This window comes from Coloeus monedula (assembly GCF_965178545.1).
Source record: "Coloeus monedula genome assembly, chromosome: 20".
Classification (NCBI taxonomy): domain Eukaryota; kingdom Metazoa; phylum Chordata; class Aves; order Passeriformes; family Corvidae; genus Coloeus; species Coloeus monedula.
Window position 1 is genome coordinate 7,055,481 of NC_138800.1, and position 17,182 is coordinate 7,072,662.

The 17,182-nt window shown below is 44.0% G+C and overlaps 1 protein-coding gene across 1 annotated transcript in view; it reads left to right on the forward strand.

Moving 5' to 3' along the window:
• Positions 1–4,207: 4,207 nt before the first annotated feature.
• Positions 4,208–17,182, forward strand: part of TAOK1 (TAO kinase 1) — a 69,402-nt gene continuing 56,427 nt past the window's right edge. The window contains exon 1 of the mRNA XM_082294560.1: positions 4,208–4,614. The gene's annotated coding sequence lies outside the window, so the exon portion shown is untranslated. The remainder of the gene's footprint in view (positions 4,615–17,182) is intronic.

Genomic DNA, 17,182 nt, shown 5'->3' on the forward strand with positions numbered 1-17,182 from the left:
TCATAGAATACAAAAGCAGTTACGTAATAATGTCAATATTGCTTCATTTTTGTCCTTACAACATGAACTGTCAGAGGGACACTGTCTGACACGGCATCTTCATCCCAGTGGATGCACCCAAGCATTTACATCACTGATACAAAACCAGACTGTTGTAATCTGGAAGACTCTACCTCGTTTATTTTGACCAGCCTTTCTCTAGAACATGTTTTTCCTGTATAACCTCATAACCCATAATAATGGCCCAAACTGCACTATAGGAATGATGGCAGGTTTCGTGTGCTAGTAAAATCAAAACAACTCCTCACTTGTGCGTTGCACAACTGGTCACTCACTAAAACACACAAGTGCTTATCTTCTCTGCAAGCAGAAAGTTAGTTTCTAAATTGGTACATCATACATACAAAAAACACTTTCTAAAAAATCTCAATGGCATGAAAGAATTAACTTGGCTAAATTATACCCTGCTTGTATGATGACAAATTTCCTAAGAAAAAACACTGATAACTGCTGTCGACAACTACTATATAATTAATAACCAAATTTCTCTGCTTCAAGTTCTATGATTTCTCCTAAAATTTACAACTGTTTTCTTAAAAATGGCCAGATTCAAGCAGCATGTGGACTGAAGGCTGAGGAAGGCACGGCTGTAATTACAGCAGCTGAAACTGTGCCCTAATCACACTCTTATCTTTCTTATCTACTCCAAGTGTTTATAAAGCAATGATTACTGTACTAGGCCCTGTCACTGCTCCGAGTTAGTTCAGAACCAGCACCTTCATGTTGCCGTAAGAAGTTTACGCTGCTTGAACTGGTGTCATTCTGCTGAGACAGAAAGCCAAGCCTCTCGTCACTTAAAGTCATTAAAAAAAATAAACTATGACACCTCTAAAGGAGTAGGGGTGTTAACCCCAATGTCCTGGCCAAACTCCCAGCTTGAGTAATTACAATGTGCCTTGAATAAATTCTTGCCACAGTTTCCGTTGGACATAGTATTGTTCTCTACTTCCTCTCCTACAATATCATGGAGTGCTGGTGCATGCTCTTAAAGGTCCTGTCCATGCTGGAATGTCATATGGGTCTACTCCAGGACCAACTCCGCAGCAGCACATTGGGAGCAATGTGTTGAAACCAGTTCTGCCTGTCAGCTGAACCGCTAGGCAATTTGTAATATTTATTTATTGATGTTCTGGCACCTCCTTCAGACGGAATTAACTATGGGTATAGCTATCTGACAGATAGACTGGTGCAAATCCCAGATGCAGATGTACATAAACCTGTTTAGTTCTTCTTTAAAGGGACTAAATTTGCATCAGGAAATTAGCAAATGAAGCTGAACTAACTTTCTAGATGCCGTCTATGGTTTTTGAGAAGGCAGCAAGAACATGCCTGATGCGATGAACTAGGAAAGCTAAATGTGCTGTTTAGTTCAGCTGGCAACAATAAACATAATTTTCATACTGGCTGTTCCTTCAGAATTTCAGTGGACTTTTTCTAAACAGTCTGTTCACAGACTATACTGTATATTTTTGAAGCAGTCACTGAATACATATCAAATGCAGATCTAGCATTTCAAGTAAAATACTTGGTAGTTAATGGTAAAGCATTATTCACATTTCTCTGCAGCCACTGTTAGAGACTCTAAGGATTTTTACCTAGAGCTCTCATTATCTTGCATGTGTGTAACACAAAGAGCTGAGGCCCAGACTCTCCACTGGCATTTGCTGGGTTAGCTCCATGGACCTCGCTAACTCTCATAATTCATGAGCTTTACAGGCAATTTGTCTGCAGGAAGAAGTACAAGATCAAGATTCAGAAGAACCTGATTCTCAACTCTACCTTTTGACCCCGTGGGCGGATCACTCTCTCTTACTGCTCCATTTTGTTCTCCCATCTCCAAAAGCAAATGATACACAATTCGACAAAACAAGTATGAAACAAAATTAATATCAATAGGCCACGCTGAGCAGATTCACATTAAACACCATTCTTCTAACATTTGAAAATACAAATGTTTACCTTTCGAGCACGCCCTTAATTTCCCCAGAAGCATGTCTCCCATATTATTTCAGAAGACAAAAACCGTAGTTTCAGAAAGCGGATGGTTTTATTTTTGTGTCATTACAAAAATGCCTTTTAACTTGTCAAATGATACACTACAAATATCTTTGGCAGATGAATGAAACCATTCCTGTCATAGCTGCCAACTTCAAGGTTGAGATAATCAGATAAACCTTTAGTTTGCCTCTCCCAATACCCACAACAACATATGTTTGAAGTGATCCACATTTGTCTCATTTTTCCTATTGGGATTTGAAAAGGCAAAGTATCAAACCACTTTGTGACAATTTCAAAAAACTCTAGATGTGGTCCACAATTGTTATGGCCAACAACTTTTCTCAGGTGTCCCCCCCATCCCAGGTTAAACAGTCCCCAGTAGCTCCGCTTGTCTAAAGGTAAATGCAAAATTTACCTAAATCATATCCAGCATCACCTCAACACCTGCTGGATACAAAGCTTTCTTATCAGAAAGTATCTCAGATTATGTGGAAAATAGGAAGGAAGCTTGTTTCGCCTGTTTTATTTCAGCAGTAGCACTAATACTGGATTTACAGAATTGTATTATTTCATGCTGGGGACATCTCAAAATTGAATATTTGCAGGGTACTTTATAACAGAGCACGCTGTCCCTTCAACGTAATTCTGAAGTCCAAAGCGGAAGCCATCCCTACAAACACACCTTTGACAAACTTTGTGTCTTATGTAACTGCTTCTATTCATTTATTACCAGGATGTCAGTACAAATTGTTATTTTGATGATTCCTTGCCCCCATACTTCTGAAAGGGAAAGCAACTATAAACACGAAGGAGACTGACCTCAGTGATTTCCTCTGTTCAGACAGGAGGACAATGCGCTCAAACACCATGACAAGGAGAAGTGGACTGTTTAGAATTCCTCCAGCTGTAATCTATAGTAAAAACAAATAAACAAATACGTGACTACAAGATGCGATAATTAATCCCTGCATGAAGCCAACTGTTATCTCTGCTTTGTAGACGGAGATACCAAAGCACACAAAGGCTCAATAACCTACCAAGTTCAACACCCACCACTGAAAGCCAAGAGTACAGTTTAGGAGACCACGTGCTCAGTCCATCAAATTTTTTTTTTTTCCTCTTCTGGCCGCAACCCAGATACAGCTTGGCCAAGGGCAGGCTGAAATGCACCCATTTGGTGAGGGCATTTGCACTAGAGCAGTCACCTACCACCTCCTGGGATTGCCACCACCTGCAGCTCAGCTGCTCCTGGCCAGAGAGGCAGCTCCACTTGGCTCCATATCCTCACCCCAGCCAGCCTGCCCCAAACCCACTGTCCTCTGCCACACTGCCCCCCAAAATTTCCCACCCGTGCCAGGCCTCTCCCCTACACCTCATCTCCCTATCCATGTCCAGGCCCCATGCGTACCCCATTACTTAGCCCCCCGTCTCTCTGCTCCCCCACACCTCTACTCAAGTTTTCTCATTCCCCCTCAGGAGTGCTGCCCCCCACAACCCTGGCTGAGCTCAAACAGCCTCAGCAGCCTCCCACCATCTTCTCTCTCAGGCCCCTCTCCTCCCTCAGTGTCCCCACACAAGGCTTCCACAAACCTTCCTTCCCAAACTCCCCTCAGCACCCCCACGTGCTACCTCTCTCCTATTCTCCTATCCCTCACCAACCCCTCACCCATCCCCTCAACCTGCCTCTCACACCAAAACCCCTCCCCACACAACCCTTTACAGATGGTCACTCTTTCCTCACACCAATGAGCCCCCCCCAAGAGCCCCTCACACCAGGGGTTCCCCCTCACACAACCCCTCACAGCCAGCCGCCCCCTCCTCACAAGAGCCCCCCCCCGGACCAACGACCTCTCCCCACAGAGCCCCTCACACCAGCACTCCCTCCTCAGAGCGCCCCTCACACCCACGACCCCTCCCCACGCAGCCCCGCCCGCGCCACAACTGCCCCTCCACCGCCCCCTCGCGGCCCCGCCCCTGCTCCCCCCGCCGCCCCCAGCCCCTCCCGCCGGCCGCGGTGGTGGTGGGGGGGGAGGGAGAGGGCGGCGAAGTCTCGCGAGAGGGGCGGGCGGGGGCCGCTGGCTGCGGGCAGCGCGGAGCGGCGGCGGCGGCGCAGCCGGAGCTCGGGCGGCGCTGAGGGGAGGCGGCGGCGGCGGGGCGGCGGCAGCGATCGCGGCCCGGCACACGGACCCGCTCCGCCGCGGCGGCACGGCCGGCGCCGCCCGCCCTCCCGCACGCCGTGCCTCCGCGGCGCGGCCTGGCCAAGGCTCGGCGAGCGGGGCCCAGGCAGCGGCGGTGGTGGTGGTGGCGGCGGCGGTGGCGGCTGAGCGCTCCGCCGCGCCCGCCCTGCCATCTTAGGTGCCGTGCCCCGCCGCCTTTGTGCCCGCCGCGCCCGGGCACCCGCGGGGGCCGGGCCCGACGCCCCTCCGGGGGCGCCTCCCCCCGCGGGGCCGCCGCCCCTTGCCCCGCTCCTCCTCCTCCTCCTCCTTCTCCTCCTCCTCCTCCACCTCCTCCTCCGCGGGGGGCCGACCGGCGCTCCCAGCCCGGCTGCGGCGGAGGGTAAGGCGGGCAGCGCGGCGGGGGGCTCGGCCGGGGCGGCCCCGGGAGGGTGAGGGAGGAGGTGGGGGGGGGGCGGCCCGGTGGGGCCGGCGCCTCCCCCGCCGCGCTCTGCGGCAGTGCCGCAGGGTCGGGGCCGCCGCCGTCGAGCACCGGCGGGGGAGCGGGCGGCGAAATGGCGCTTCCCGCGGAGGGGCGGCCGCGGGCGGAGGGGTGTTCCCCGCTGTCAGGGGCCGCCGGAGGCCCAGGGCTGGGGCCGGGGCCGGCCCCGCGGCCAGGCGTGCCCAGCGCCGCGGCCCTTTTTGTCTGCGGCTCCCCCGGGGGCTTCGCCGGCCGAGCCCCGACCCCCGGGGAGGTCGGGGGTCCCTCGGAGACCCGCTGGGATTTCTGCCCTTTTATTTTTTTCATCCTTTTATTTTCTTTTTCCTCCCTGCCCGACGCTCCTCCCCAAGCAGTGAGTTTTCAGTGTATATACCATTTTGTTCGGTGCTGGTGTGGGATTTGGCTGAAAGTGACCTATTTTAAAGACCTTTTATTGCTCCCCCCTCAGCAATGCATGTGGCGGCCGATTCCGTTACCCAAATAGCGTTTCCCAACCATTTTAATTTGTCAGATTAAAACATCTCATGGAAGCTGGATTTCTGTAACCCGCGTGTGGGTATGTCGTTAGAAATATCTCTCACCCCGCTTTGCTGCAAGCATCTTTGGAGCATCAGAGTTCACCTTTGTCACTGTGAAAGCAGAAATAAATATCAAGGCGATACCTGGGAGATGCAGTTGTACCATTGTGTTGGGCGCGGTACAAGAAATGGGGGGGGAGGGGGGAGAACCAGAGATTAAAATGGTTGTTGTCAAATGTAGATCTTTACATGCCTTCGGAAAAAATTATGACAGATCGGTAACAGCCCTGAGGACTTTTAATATATTTTCTTAGAGAAACGTTTCATGTTTATCGTGCTTGTCTCTGCTGGTTATCATGGTAGGGAGTATTTCATTAGGTGGCATTTTAGTGGCTCTGTTGGTTAAATAGCAGTTGCATTAACTAGTTGAAGAAATTGTGTCCTTCACCTTTGACTATTGCTTTTTGAGAGCCCTTACAGCAGTGTGCCCATGCATGCCAAGGGCGGATTAATAAGATGTTACCTAAAGGTTTGGATGTTATTGATTCCTTACTATTAATGCTATTTATAGTGTGTTTGACATGGCTCTTGTTTTATGTGTTTGGATAAAGGTTATCAGCTTGGAATGCTTCAGATGAAACGTTTCAAAAATACCACCCCATATATATATGTATATAAAATTGAACAATATAGTTCAGATCTTCAGTGTCTGAAAAGAAGCTTTAGTAGATAGCTCATAATAGTGAGAACCGTGGAGAACTGATACATTTTGACACTAGGGAAGGTTTGTTTTCATATTTCAGGATTACAGAATAACAACTTCTGTTGCAATAAATACCCTTTTGGGTATGTTTTTCTTGAGCCTACTTTGAGCCTACATTTTCCTTGCCTTTGTGCCTCTTCATAGTTAGTGTGTCATAGTTTTTGCTACTTATGTCCAAGGGCAAACCTAATCAACGATTGGTTTGAGCCTTCATATTAGGTTCTCCACAACATTGGCCTAGTTCTGACTGGTATGTTTGCCATTTTTAGGACTCTTCTTCCTTTTATCTGTAGATTGAAATACATTGATAAACTTGAACCTTAATTTGTCCTTTGAACTTGAGAGAATGTTTTTCTCCTCTGTTAACTGAAGAGAAGGTGATGGTGGTAGAACAGCTTAATTTTAAGTTTAATCCTGCTGAAACATAACTGCCTGAAGTAAAAATTCTTTGGATAGTTTGATGTTACTTTTCTTTTTAACTAGACTGAATTAAGTGTTGCCTGTACAGGACCAGATGTTGGCATTAAAATTATGTACAGATAAGGTGGCTTAGGCCTCAAGTTAGACTACTTGAAAAAGTTATCTCTGTCCTGCTGTTAAATTCCAGAGTAAGCTAAACTGAAGAACTTTAAATGTTTACTTCCAGCTAAATAACATTTCCGATTCTGCGGTTTTCATCTCTAGCTCTATTCACCAGCTTTTTTCTCCAGAATAACAAGGTTTTAGTGAGTTGTAAGACAGTCTTAGGTTTTATGCTTGGTGAGATTCATTAGAAGAGAAGCAAATATCACACTAATAATTACATCTTCAGATGTATCCTAGTAGTGGATTTCCTGTAATGAGGATGTTTTGTAGAGAACAATAGATATGGCAGCAATTTCAGAGATTTGTTTTAAAGATGTTGTAGGTAGCTGACTCTGCAGTAGTGAGTTCCACTTTGAGATGACCCTTGCATACTCAACTGAACATTAGGTGGTTTCCAGGTACTTGGTTTTCAGGTGCAATTCTCTTTCTAGCAAAGACAGACTAGATGTACTGCTGCTGTTGTCTCTCCTGTCTGTCACTTCTGCAAGGATATGCTTCTGATCTAACTTACTAGGGAGTAAGGTCATTTGCAAAATAAGCCTCATAGAAGTTTTTTGACGGTATAGGTATTTCGTCAAGTAAGGAAATAATTAGGGTTACTCTGGCTCTCTTTGTGATCCAGAAGTGGTGAGGAAGCAATGGTAAATACCACTTATTTCATTCTCAGTGTATTTTGGAGAACACTCTCATAATCAGTAAGATCCTACCTTAGAAGCATTTTCTGTTGTGTTCCTGTTCACATCTAAATCATGGAAACAACATACTGTTAGGTTGAAGTGCATACTAGAAATTATAAAAATCTTTGGTGTTACCAGGGGTGAGCTGGGCTCTTGCCTTCTGAATGGCAGTGGTGCTGGGTGACCATTACATTTTTCCTGTTCAGTTATGCTGTGTAGTGTCAAGGATTTTACTTTTATTTCCTCTTGTGAACCTGGACAAAGGGAAGAGCTGAACTTCAACCCTGGGATAGAATCATGTCTGAATTGGAAAGTTTCCTGGGTCTGACAGCAGGGTTTCAGTTATGGCTGACACATGTCCTCCTCTGTTTAACCATGCTTGGGACAAGCTTGCCTGTAACAGCACAGAGCAGGATGATTTAATACCTTCTGAGACCCACATCCGTCCTTTCTTTTATAATAGTGAATGTGTCCTACTCTTCTGCACAAAGTGCTCGTTCTGGATGGATGAGGTGCAGGATGAAGCCCCGGTGCAGCCTGGTGCTCTCTGGTGATTTCCCTTGATGCTGGAAGTTGACTGAGGTGTGCAGTCCTGTCCTCCACCTGCTTCTCCATGTGTGTCATTCCAGTGGCTCTGGTCTTTGATCCTGCACCAGCAGAAAGCTAACCTAAGGAAAAATACAATTTTGTGCCAGCTTGGTGATCTGAAATGGTTCAGTGCATAGTGAGGTGAGGTTAGGGACTGGGATGCACCATCACAGCCAGTGATGAGGTTTAGAGACAGAGGTGGCTGGTGGCAGTTTTTGCCAAATTTGTAGTGGTTAGGTTTCAGGATTCTTTGTTTTTATTGTCCTTTAACATGCTGAGGCATTGCTGATCATACATTGATTTCTCTGTGGAGAAGAGACTAAAAAAAATTCAATGGACAAAGGGTCAGAAAATCACTAATGCCCTCATGTGAAGTTCCAGAGGAAGAGTCCTTCCTGTGAAAAAATATAAAATATAAAAATATTGAATCAGAGGTGAAATGCAAAGTGTCTGAGGGGAAGAAGTGTGCAGAAAATAGTAGGAAAAGATAGAGAGCTGTTTAAAAGCAGAGTTGGCTTTTATGCACTACTCCTTCCTCCTTGTCTAAGTGTCAGCTTGGTGATCTGAGCTCATTTACAGTACAGAACATGGAGGAGGGAATACTTTCTGAAGGCCCTTAGAAACACAATGGACATTAGCCAGCACAGTGGGGGCTCCAAACATGGTTTTTAAAGCAATTTTTGAACAAATATTTGGTGATGACTGAAATGACAGTGTTTTTTTAATTATGAAAGGGAAACTATTAGGAACTTCTAATACTTGGTCAGAAATAAGTGCATTATTATTCTTGACTTTTTTTTTTTTTTTTTTTTCACATTCTGCTAAATCTTTGTTTCTTTGCCAGAAGAAAAGGCAAGGTATCCACTGTAAACACAACATGAAATTGCCAAAGCAGCAATAAGTTTTGTCTAAACAGAGAAGTTTCTCCAATTTAATCAGAGCTTGCCGAGGACAGATCTGCAGCATTAGTTACACACCTATAGCTTGGAGGTGAAGTTTTCTTTCTCTTAGGGATAGGTGAGGACAGTCCGGCATGAGTTAGAGTGATAATGGCTTCTTAATACAACTGGACAGTAGCTCGAAGTTTTGCCTGCTGTATTGCTTGGCTAGAAGCAGTTTTGATTTTTCTTTAGAGGTCAGGATGGGGTCACAGCATGAGATTTACATATTGAGTATTGTCCTTAGGATGGAAAAGGCTGGAAATGTTTTGTTTGGGGGAAAAGTTGGATTTTGAGGGAAAAAAGTAAAAGTCACAAAACTCTAAAACTGGCAGGATCTTCAGTTTTCTGTGCCTGTGATCTTCCAGTGACCCTTATTACACTCCTGGCTACAGCCATGCAAATATTTTCTTTAGAGTGAGATGTAGTTTTATAAAAACAGTTTCTCTTATGCTTATTGAGTGCAGTGTGTTTACAGGGCAGCCTCTTATCAGAATGTGGGGGAGCAATGCCTGTGAGTTTTGTTGGAAGCTTTTATTGCATGTCAGCTTTGTCAATCCATATTTGAAAATTTTGATGTTTACTGTTAATCTCAGGGATTTTTGCTTGTAGCTTTAGACCAAAAGCCAAAATGTATTACACTTGCATTCTTAAAATGTGAATAAAGTTACTTTCAGCCTTTCACTTAGTTCATCAAACTTCTTTTTCTTCCCTTTAGCCTTCAGCCATTTGTTGAGCACCACTAGACACAGATTTTGAGGGGTTAGGTCCTCAGGATCAGGTCTTCCCTTTGCGTTGCTCGTTCAACTTCAGCTCACTGTGGTCTGGCTGATTTCTAACCTCTGGAAAGCTTTGGGATCAGGGAGCGTGAGGAAGTGGAATATGCAAGTACAAGTATGTTGAAAGGGTAGGGACCCTTTCTTGTAACACTTCTGGCTTGCTCCTCATCCATGTGTTCAGTCTGTTTTCCAAGCGCCCAGCAATCTTCCCTGACATTCCACTGCTCAAGGGCAATAACAGACCCATGAGCCCATGCCCAGAGAAGTGTTGTACTGAGATTTCTTGGAAAGAATCTCATGTGCTACTGCACATGTTTGTTATTTTTTCCTCCTTCACCATTCTTAATATGCAGTTCTCATTTCTCACCTCAGTCCCCTTTTAATTGGTGACTGTCCCTCCCTCCCCAGCCGAGATGAGAGGAGAGGTTATTTTTGATAGTGCTGTTTCTCAAATAGGCCACGGGTATCCAGTAAGTAGTGCAGTAACTTTCTCCATCAGTTATTAGGATTTCTCAAGCTGTGTCCTGGTGGCAGTGCAACATGTTTCTCCCTTGATTCTGGCTTGCAGTTGTCACTAACGTTAACTCCTCCCAGTTCCCACTTCCTTGTAACCCAATCTGAATAAAGATCATGGGATTTGACTGTGCCTTGCTTTGCTGCTGCTGCTCTGGATGTTTGGGTTGTCTCCGTGCTCTTTGTAAACTGTGTGCTGTGATTTTCTTTTGGCTTTGCCTGTTCCAAGGAGCAGTTGACAGTTGTTAAAATCAGTTCTGGGCCAGCCGTGATTTGATGCGATTAAACTGTGTTAAATGTGTTCCAGAACTGTTTCCTGGCCTAGATAGCAAACTAGTTAAACCCTGGGTTTCAAATCTATTTTGGTATGATTTGGCTCTGTACCCCTAGGTAAGATGCCTCCCTCTTTGAGGGTCAAACAGAACACAGGGTCTGTGCACAGCACATGATCTTCTGCCTCTAAATCTACCACCTTCATATCTCCTTGGGCTTTTTATATTAGTGTTTGCATATTGAAGTCTTGTCTTGAGAGTTATGTACTGGACTAACTGCAGTAATGTGGGTTTGCCACCCATAAAGACTAAGGAGCAGTGATATGATTTTCCCTGGCATCAGCTGAACTGGTATGAACCCCACTTTTTACTTGCTTGGTACATCTGAGTATGCAGCCAGGCTCTTAGATTGGGGTTTTTATGAAGGCTTGCAACCTTAGTTAAAAAAGAGGGTAACCTTGGCCTTGACAAAAAATCCTGCTGTCTCCTAGAAGTGCATGTCAGAGTGGGGAAGGAAATAATGATACATTTCAGAGGCAGTGCCTTGCAAAGAATGCCAAGCTCCATTTTTATTATGGGTTAATTGCCGTATAGGCAAACCTTGAACTCTTACCTGTGTTTTTGGCTTAATTTTCCTTCTTCCCTTTCCACACAAACCCCCCTCTAACACATGCTTTGAAGTGTTTAAAACTAGGTTAGTCTCTGGCTGGAGGTGTGTGGTAGAACCTCCTGTTAATTCTTGCTGGGACCTGCCCGTTTTGCAGCAAGAATGCAGGCGAACCCATCTGAATGCTGATCATCTGTCTTTTGTGAGTGATGGAAGGTTATTTTTCCCTTCATTTGGCACAATATATGGGCAAAGAAATCCTAGAGCATCTCCATTCCAAAAGCCACCTCAAGTGGCCAGATTTGTACAAGCTGGAGTGCCCATGGAGGTGGGAGAAGAGGGCTCAGTGAGGATGCTTGGGCTGAATTTAGGTGATTGCATGACAATCACTGGAGATATTTCCTTCTCCAGCTCTCAGAAGATGTTGCTGTCAGCTGCTAGCTCAGTAGTTGACCACATTCTTACCAGATCAACCTACACAGATGTCCTGAACTGACCAGAGAATTCAACATTTCTGTTGCTGACTGGGAGGACAGAGCACAGGGACCCAAACACTAAGATTATCTGTACTTAAGAAGAGGTCTGTATACATGGTTTTTTTTATCCAAAATAAAATGTTTTGGAAGAAGGAAGTCTTCATCCTCACCATTGCTTTAATTTCACTGCAATACTGATGATGTAAATTTATTTGCAAAAACAAGACTGGGCAAAAGATTTGTTCCTGATTTGACGACAACAAGCAGAGTGCTTTGAATACTAGACTAACATGAAAATAGTTTACTTATAAAGTACATGATTTACCTTCACTAGCTCATAATTAGTCACAAAGACGTAAAGAAAACTTAAAGAATTATTTGCTAGTTTATTGAATAAAAAATTTGACAGTGAATTTTTGATGCCCAGTTTTAAAAAATAATTTGGAAAAGCCCCCTAAATCTTCCCACGTATTTTAGTGCTTTTTCTTGAATGGCCCTTATCTCTTGAAAATACTAATTAGCACATTATTTTAAGTCTCTTATGTTATCCCTTGTTGCAGGAGTTGGTAATTGTGGGCCACTGTGCAGGTGGGCCATCATGTAGGGCTCTGGAGTTTTCCCACAGTGGCTGGTCCAGCACCAGGGTGTGTGATCCTCATCTGAATAGTCGTCCCATTGCTGTGGGAATCTCTGATACTGAAAATGAATTACTCTAGAGACTGCAAATTGATATAATAACAATTTTTTTTGTAGATTTACAAATATTTTATGTTTAAACAGAAATAGTTATAATTAATATTAATATGAGAAATGAAATATTAATACACAAATAGAAATTTAAGCTATAACAAAGAAATATTATATGTGTGATGGTTTTATACTTTTCTTTGAATTGGCAGGATAATAGTAGTAATTCCCCACTCTGAATTTCATCCACAAATCTCAAGGTATTTCAAGTGGATGATAAATGCATGTTTATTTTCCACATTTATAAGGTGGGGATACTGAAATACAGGTGGAGAAGTGAGTGATTTACTGAGCATGGCTGGTGATGGGGTCCTCAGTTAGCATCAGCACCTCCCAGGTTGTAAGGTGGAAGCAGAAGTGTAGGGGATGCTGCTTTGCCTGTGGGGTGTAGTGGAGCAACACAGACCTCAAAGTTCAGCAGCACCACTGTCACAGATCTCCCTCTGAAAGTCTGCTTGACCTGCTGAAAATGCAGGGGATGGGGTTTCTTGTTTCATCATAGGAGCACTATGTAGATTTTCCTTACCGTAATGGCAGTTTAATGCTGGTCATGAATGAGCTGCCTAGATCTTGGAATTCTTAATATTCTTTGTTACTATAATGTGACTTTTTGCTGATTTTTATCTTTACATAAATCTGAAAATGGCTTTTAATGCATTGTAAATCAGTCCCTGAACTTGATGAAAAACAAATGAAGCTTTTTCATTTTTGGAGTCAGCACGCACAGGGATAACTGGGGACTGCCCATCTAAGTAAAAAATATTCATGTGCACATAAAATTGCAAGACTTGGGTATTGTCTGGACATTTTTATGGAGATCTGTGGAGGCAGAGTGTATCTTTTCACCCTGTTTGTGCAGTCTTCTGCCACAGCTGAATCTCACCTTTTCTTCAGGATCTAGTTATTGTGTAATGCAAATGCACACTGCTGTAAAAAGCTGAAAGGGTTCTCACCTGATGCCCTGGGAAGGAAGAGGAGCTTCCAGCCCCTGTGCCTGTCGGAACCCACAAGCATTGCAGAGTGAGCCACTGCTCAGCTCATCACCAGTAACTTTAATCTGTTCTAGATTCTACTGTACCTGTCTCTGCAGAGAGGTGTGCAGTGTGGGGATTAATTTAAGGCATATCTATGCAGAAAAATAGCTGAGGCTTACCTGAAAATAGTAAAACTAAGACTTGTTGCTTCAGTCATTCTTTTAAACTAGAATAACCCCCAAAAAGCACTAAAACCTTGAAATTTGAGTACCTGTGTGAAAGTGCTCGATATTTTGGGACCTTGTTTTTTTCTGAGGGATTTTTTTTCACGTTGCCACAGACATGGAATGTGAAATTTAGCAAGCTTTCTCCAAAAGGGGCTTTCAGCTTTGAAATGAATGTTACCTGTGCTGGTTTGAAGTAGTTCGTACCTGTTTATCATGCCTGTTGCAAAATCTACCTACCTATTTACATAGGTGTTGGGGAAACAAGGATGATACGGAGGAGCATGAGTGGAAGGAGAGGATGGTGCGAGTTGTGATTCTACTTGTCTGCTTATTTTCTGGTTTGGAGGCACCAAGCACCTGCTGATTTAGGGGTTTTCTGTATGTGATTTCATGCCTGTGATTAGCATTTCTAAGGACATGACACATACGGTCTCACCACTTAAATACGTTCTGTAAATATGTAAACAGAAAATTACAGAGATGGTCATTGTCCGACTGTCCTGACTGGTCTCCAGAGTCAACACAGCAGGACTCGGCATGCTCCGTTGGGCCCATCCAAGACGACAGAGCTCAGACTTCAAACTTAGAAGCAGAATTCCTTCTTGGATTGGAGTAACCACCTGCTTTTGATGCTTCCTTACTGGCAGTTGCTTGTCTCATTTTCCTTCCTTTTAATCACTGGGGCAGGAGATTGAGATCTTTAGATAGACACTGGAACGCACTTACTGTTTTACTGTTGAAAGTCAAATTCTATAGAAAAGATCAGTTGCTTTACAGAAATCTGTACTTGCATTTGATTTGAAATCAGCCATTGTTATGAGAGGATTTCTCAAGGTAGATGATCATAGAATATTGTGAGTTGAAAGAGACCCACAAGGATCATCAAAGTCCGACTCCTGTGGCCCCAAGAATCCCACCATGTGCCTGACATCATTGTCTGAATGCTTCTTGAACACTCAGCCTGTGACTGCTTCCCTGGGGAGCTTGTTCCAGTGCCCGAACACCCTCTGGATGAAGAACCTTTTTCCTAGTATTTAATGAATAGTAATAACAAGACTTTTGAATTCAGGGGAGTCATGAGAGTCCTCTATGAGGGCATATTTAAAAAATATTTTTCTGGACAGAATCTGAGAATAAACCCTGGTTAGCTGATGTTCCTGTTGGAGCACTGTCCCTAAGTTAATAGCAAGGCTAGGTTTGTTTTGCTGCTTTGAGGAATTATTAGTGTTCTGTCTGAATTGAGCTTGTACTTACGTACAAGAGATGTACGTAAGGTAGATATGGCAGTCTTCGTAGTTTCATGTTCAATTACCAAAAAATCACAGCAAAAGCAGTCGAATGCTTTGCCACCATTGTGCTGTTCAGTTGCTATAAGTGGAACCATATGACCACTGGATATTTAGTGACTTCCACTTCTGTAATTCTTTGTATTTCTTTCCTGATTTTTTTTGTTATTGTGAAAATTAAGTCATAAATTGTTAGAAGCAAGGAGAGTGGTCATGTGCTATCTAGTTTGGTGTCTTAAATGGAGATTTGTTTCCAAGATTTGGCAGGTATTTCTCGCTTAAAGCCTGTTATTTCTCAGCTTGCCAATCATGTCAATGTGTTGAGTTCACATATTACTTGAAAGGTAAATCTCCTTGTGACGTGGAGCAGTGAGTGCACATGTTCTGGCAAGGGCCTTTCTGGAGTTTTAGTAAATACAGGGTATGAACACTTCTTCACCACAAGAGGAGTGTTTTTATCCTGTGCAGGTGCTGCACTCTGCATGCATGCACGCCTAGCAGTTCCTGCGTCCCTGGTGCAGCATGGCTCCTTGCTCTGCAGGAAAGATGCTGCTCAGAATTCTTATTTCATATGAAAGAATAACTTTTTAAAGCATTGCAGACAGAGCAGCTTCCAGTTTACTGAGCGACTTAAACATGCTGTACTTTGCTTTGTTTCATCATGGTAAAAGCCACTTGCCCGTGTAACTCCCAACCAACAATAAAACATGTATAAACAGGCATAAAACAATGTAGTAGTCAAGGTATCTCTAGAGGGGAACAGTAGCTAAACACCTCTTAACTTGATTTTGCCTGGCCTGGAAAGGAGCAGGACTGTCACCTTCCTCATTTTCATGGGCTGCTCACATGGGCCAGGGGTCTGAAGGGAATATTTGGTTACCTATTTGGTTACCCCCAGACCCACTGAGTTTTGAGTTGTCCAAAAGGTAGCAGCCAGCAGCAGAGCTGCTGTTCTGAGCTAGTTTGAGGGAGAGCTCCTTCCCTCCTGTTTGGGTTTGGCTTTTTTTGTAGGTGTGATGTCATCATTCTGCGAGGTCTGCGCCGCCGCGTCCTCCAGGAAAACAAAACAGGGCGACGAGACTTGAATGTCAAATGCAAAAACAAGCAGATCTGATTCTTCCTCTCCTCCCTCCCCCTTTTTCCTTGAAAGGAGCTTTCAAGCTGACTTTATACAACAGGAATTAGCTTAATAGAAAAGGAGAGCAAGAGAAGCAGACTTATTTCTTTTCAGTTTTTACTATCAAGTTCTCAAAAATAGCTCCTTCCTGCCTTACTGGAGGATGGGATGTATGTTTTGTGCCAGATACAAATATAGGGGCACTTTATGAATATCCAAGTATTCCTTGTTTCATATATCTTTTATCTTTTAATATAACCTTTCTCTGTTTTTGATTATTTTGGAGATATTTAAATGAGCACTACACAGTGTCTTCTTGCCATGCTGGTGTGGGTTTCTACCAGAGAACTGTCCCATACACTTCAGGTGTTTGTATCGATATCAAGGTAGTACTAGCAGCAGCTTCCCACCAAGATTACCTTTGGGCCCTAGCCAGGGTCAGGGGAGCAGCCAAAACCAACTGCTGGGCTGATACAACCAGGATGATTTTTATTCAAGCCTTTGGGATTATATTAATATAAAAATGTATTGGAATTTTTCCTTCTTTCTGGGAGCCCTTTTGTGGCCTGGCAGCAGTTGGCTCTCATGCAGCTTGTTAGCTACACTGAGCAATACAGTTCCTGTAAACATGGATAGGTTTATTCTTTTTCAGGCTAGAGCTTTAGATATTCCCTCATTCAGAATGACTTTGCAAAATAATCTGCAGAGAGGCATTTTGAGTCTTTTGGAGGCTCTAAACTGAATATTGATAGTGAGAGGATGGACTGGTGGTCTCTGAGAAGCTGTCCAGATGTAATAAGAACTTCTGGGCAGTGAGCAACACTGGAGTGGATATTCTTTGCCCCGTTGTGTTCAAGAACCTTAATTACTTCTTGGTTGCTCTTTATAGCTTGTGTCCAAAAAGTAAATAGTGTTTCCTGGCATGGCCTGTTGAGCTCTCAGTAGCTCCCTGTCCAGCTGGGCTGCTCGGGTGAGCTGCATGCATGATGAGGGAGCAGTTCTTGCTTTTTGCTGGTTGGTTGTTAGGGATGTATCTGCCCAAGGTATCAGGAGGTTGCCCTACTTTCCCAGTTCAAAAATCCGAGATCTTTAGAATTTATAAAATGGACACCTGACGTTCCCTTTGTTTATTAGCCAACAGGAGCAGTCAGAAAATAGCTCTTCTTCTAATACAGGAATTGCTGCTTGAAACTTTGCAGTTGTTTTTTTCCCCTCTTATTTGCCTGTTCCTACTGACAAACAAAAGGCATAATCCATTATTCCAAACTGCTGAAAGAGGCTTCAAATTGCCAGGTATGAAATTATGCTGCTTGTTCCGTTACCAGTAGGAAACGGCATGTGAGATGTTTCAAAACCTACAAAGGAGAAAGTTCTTTGTATGTGTGAATTTAGTATTCACAAA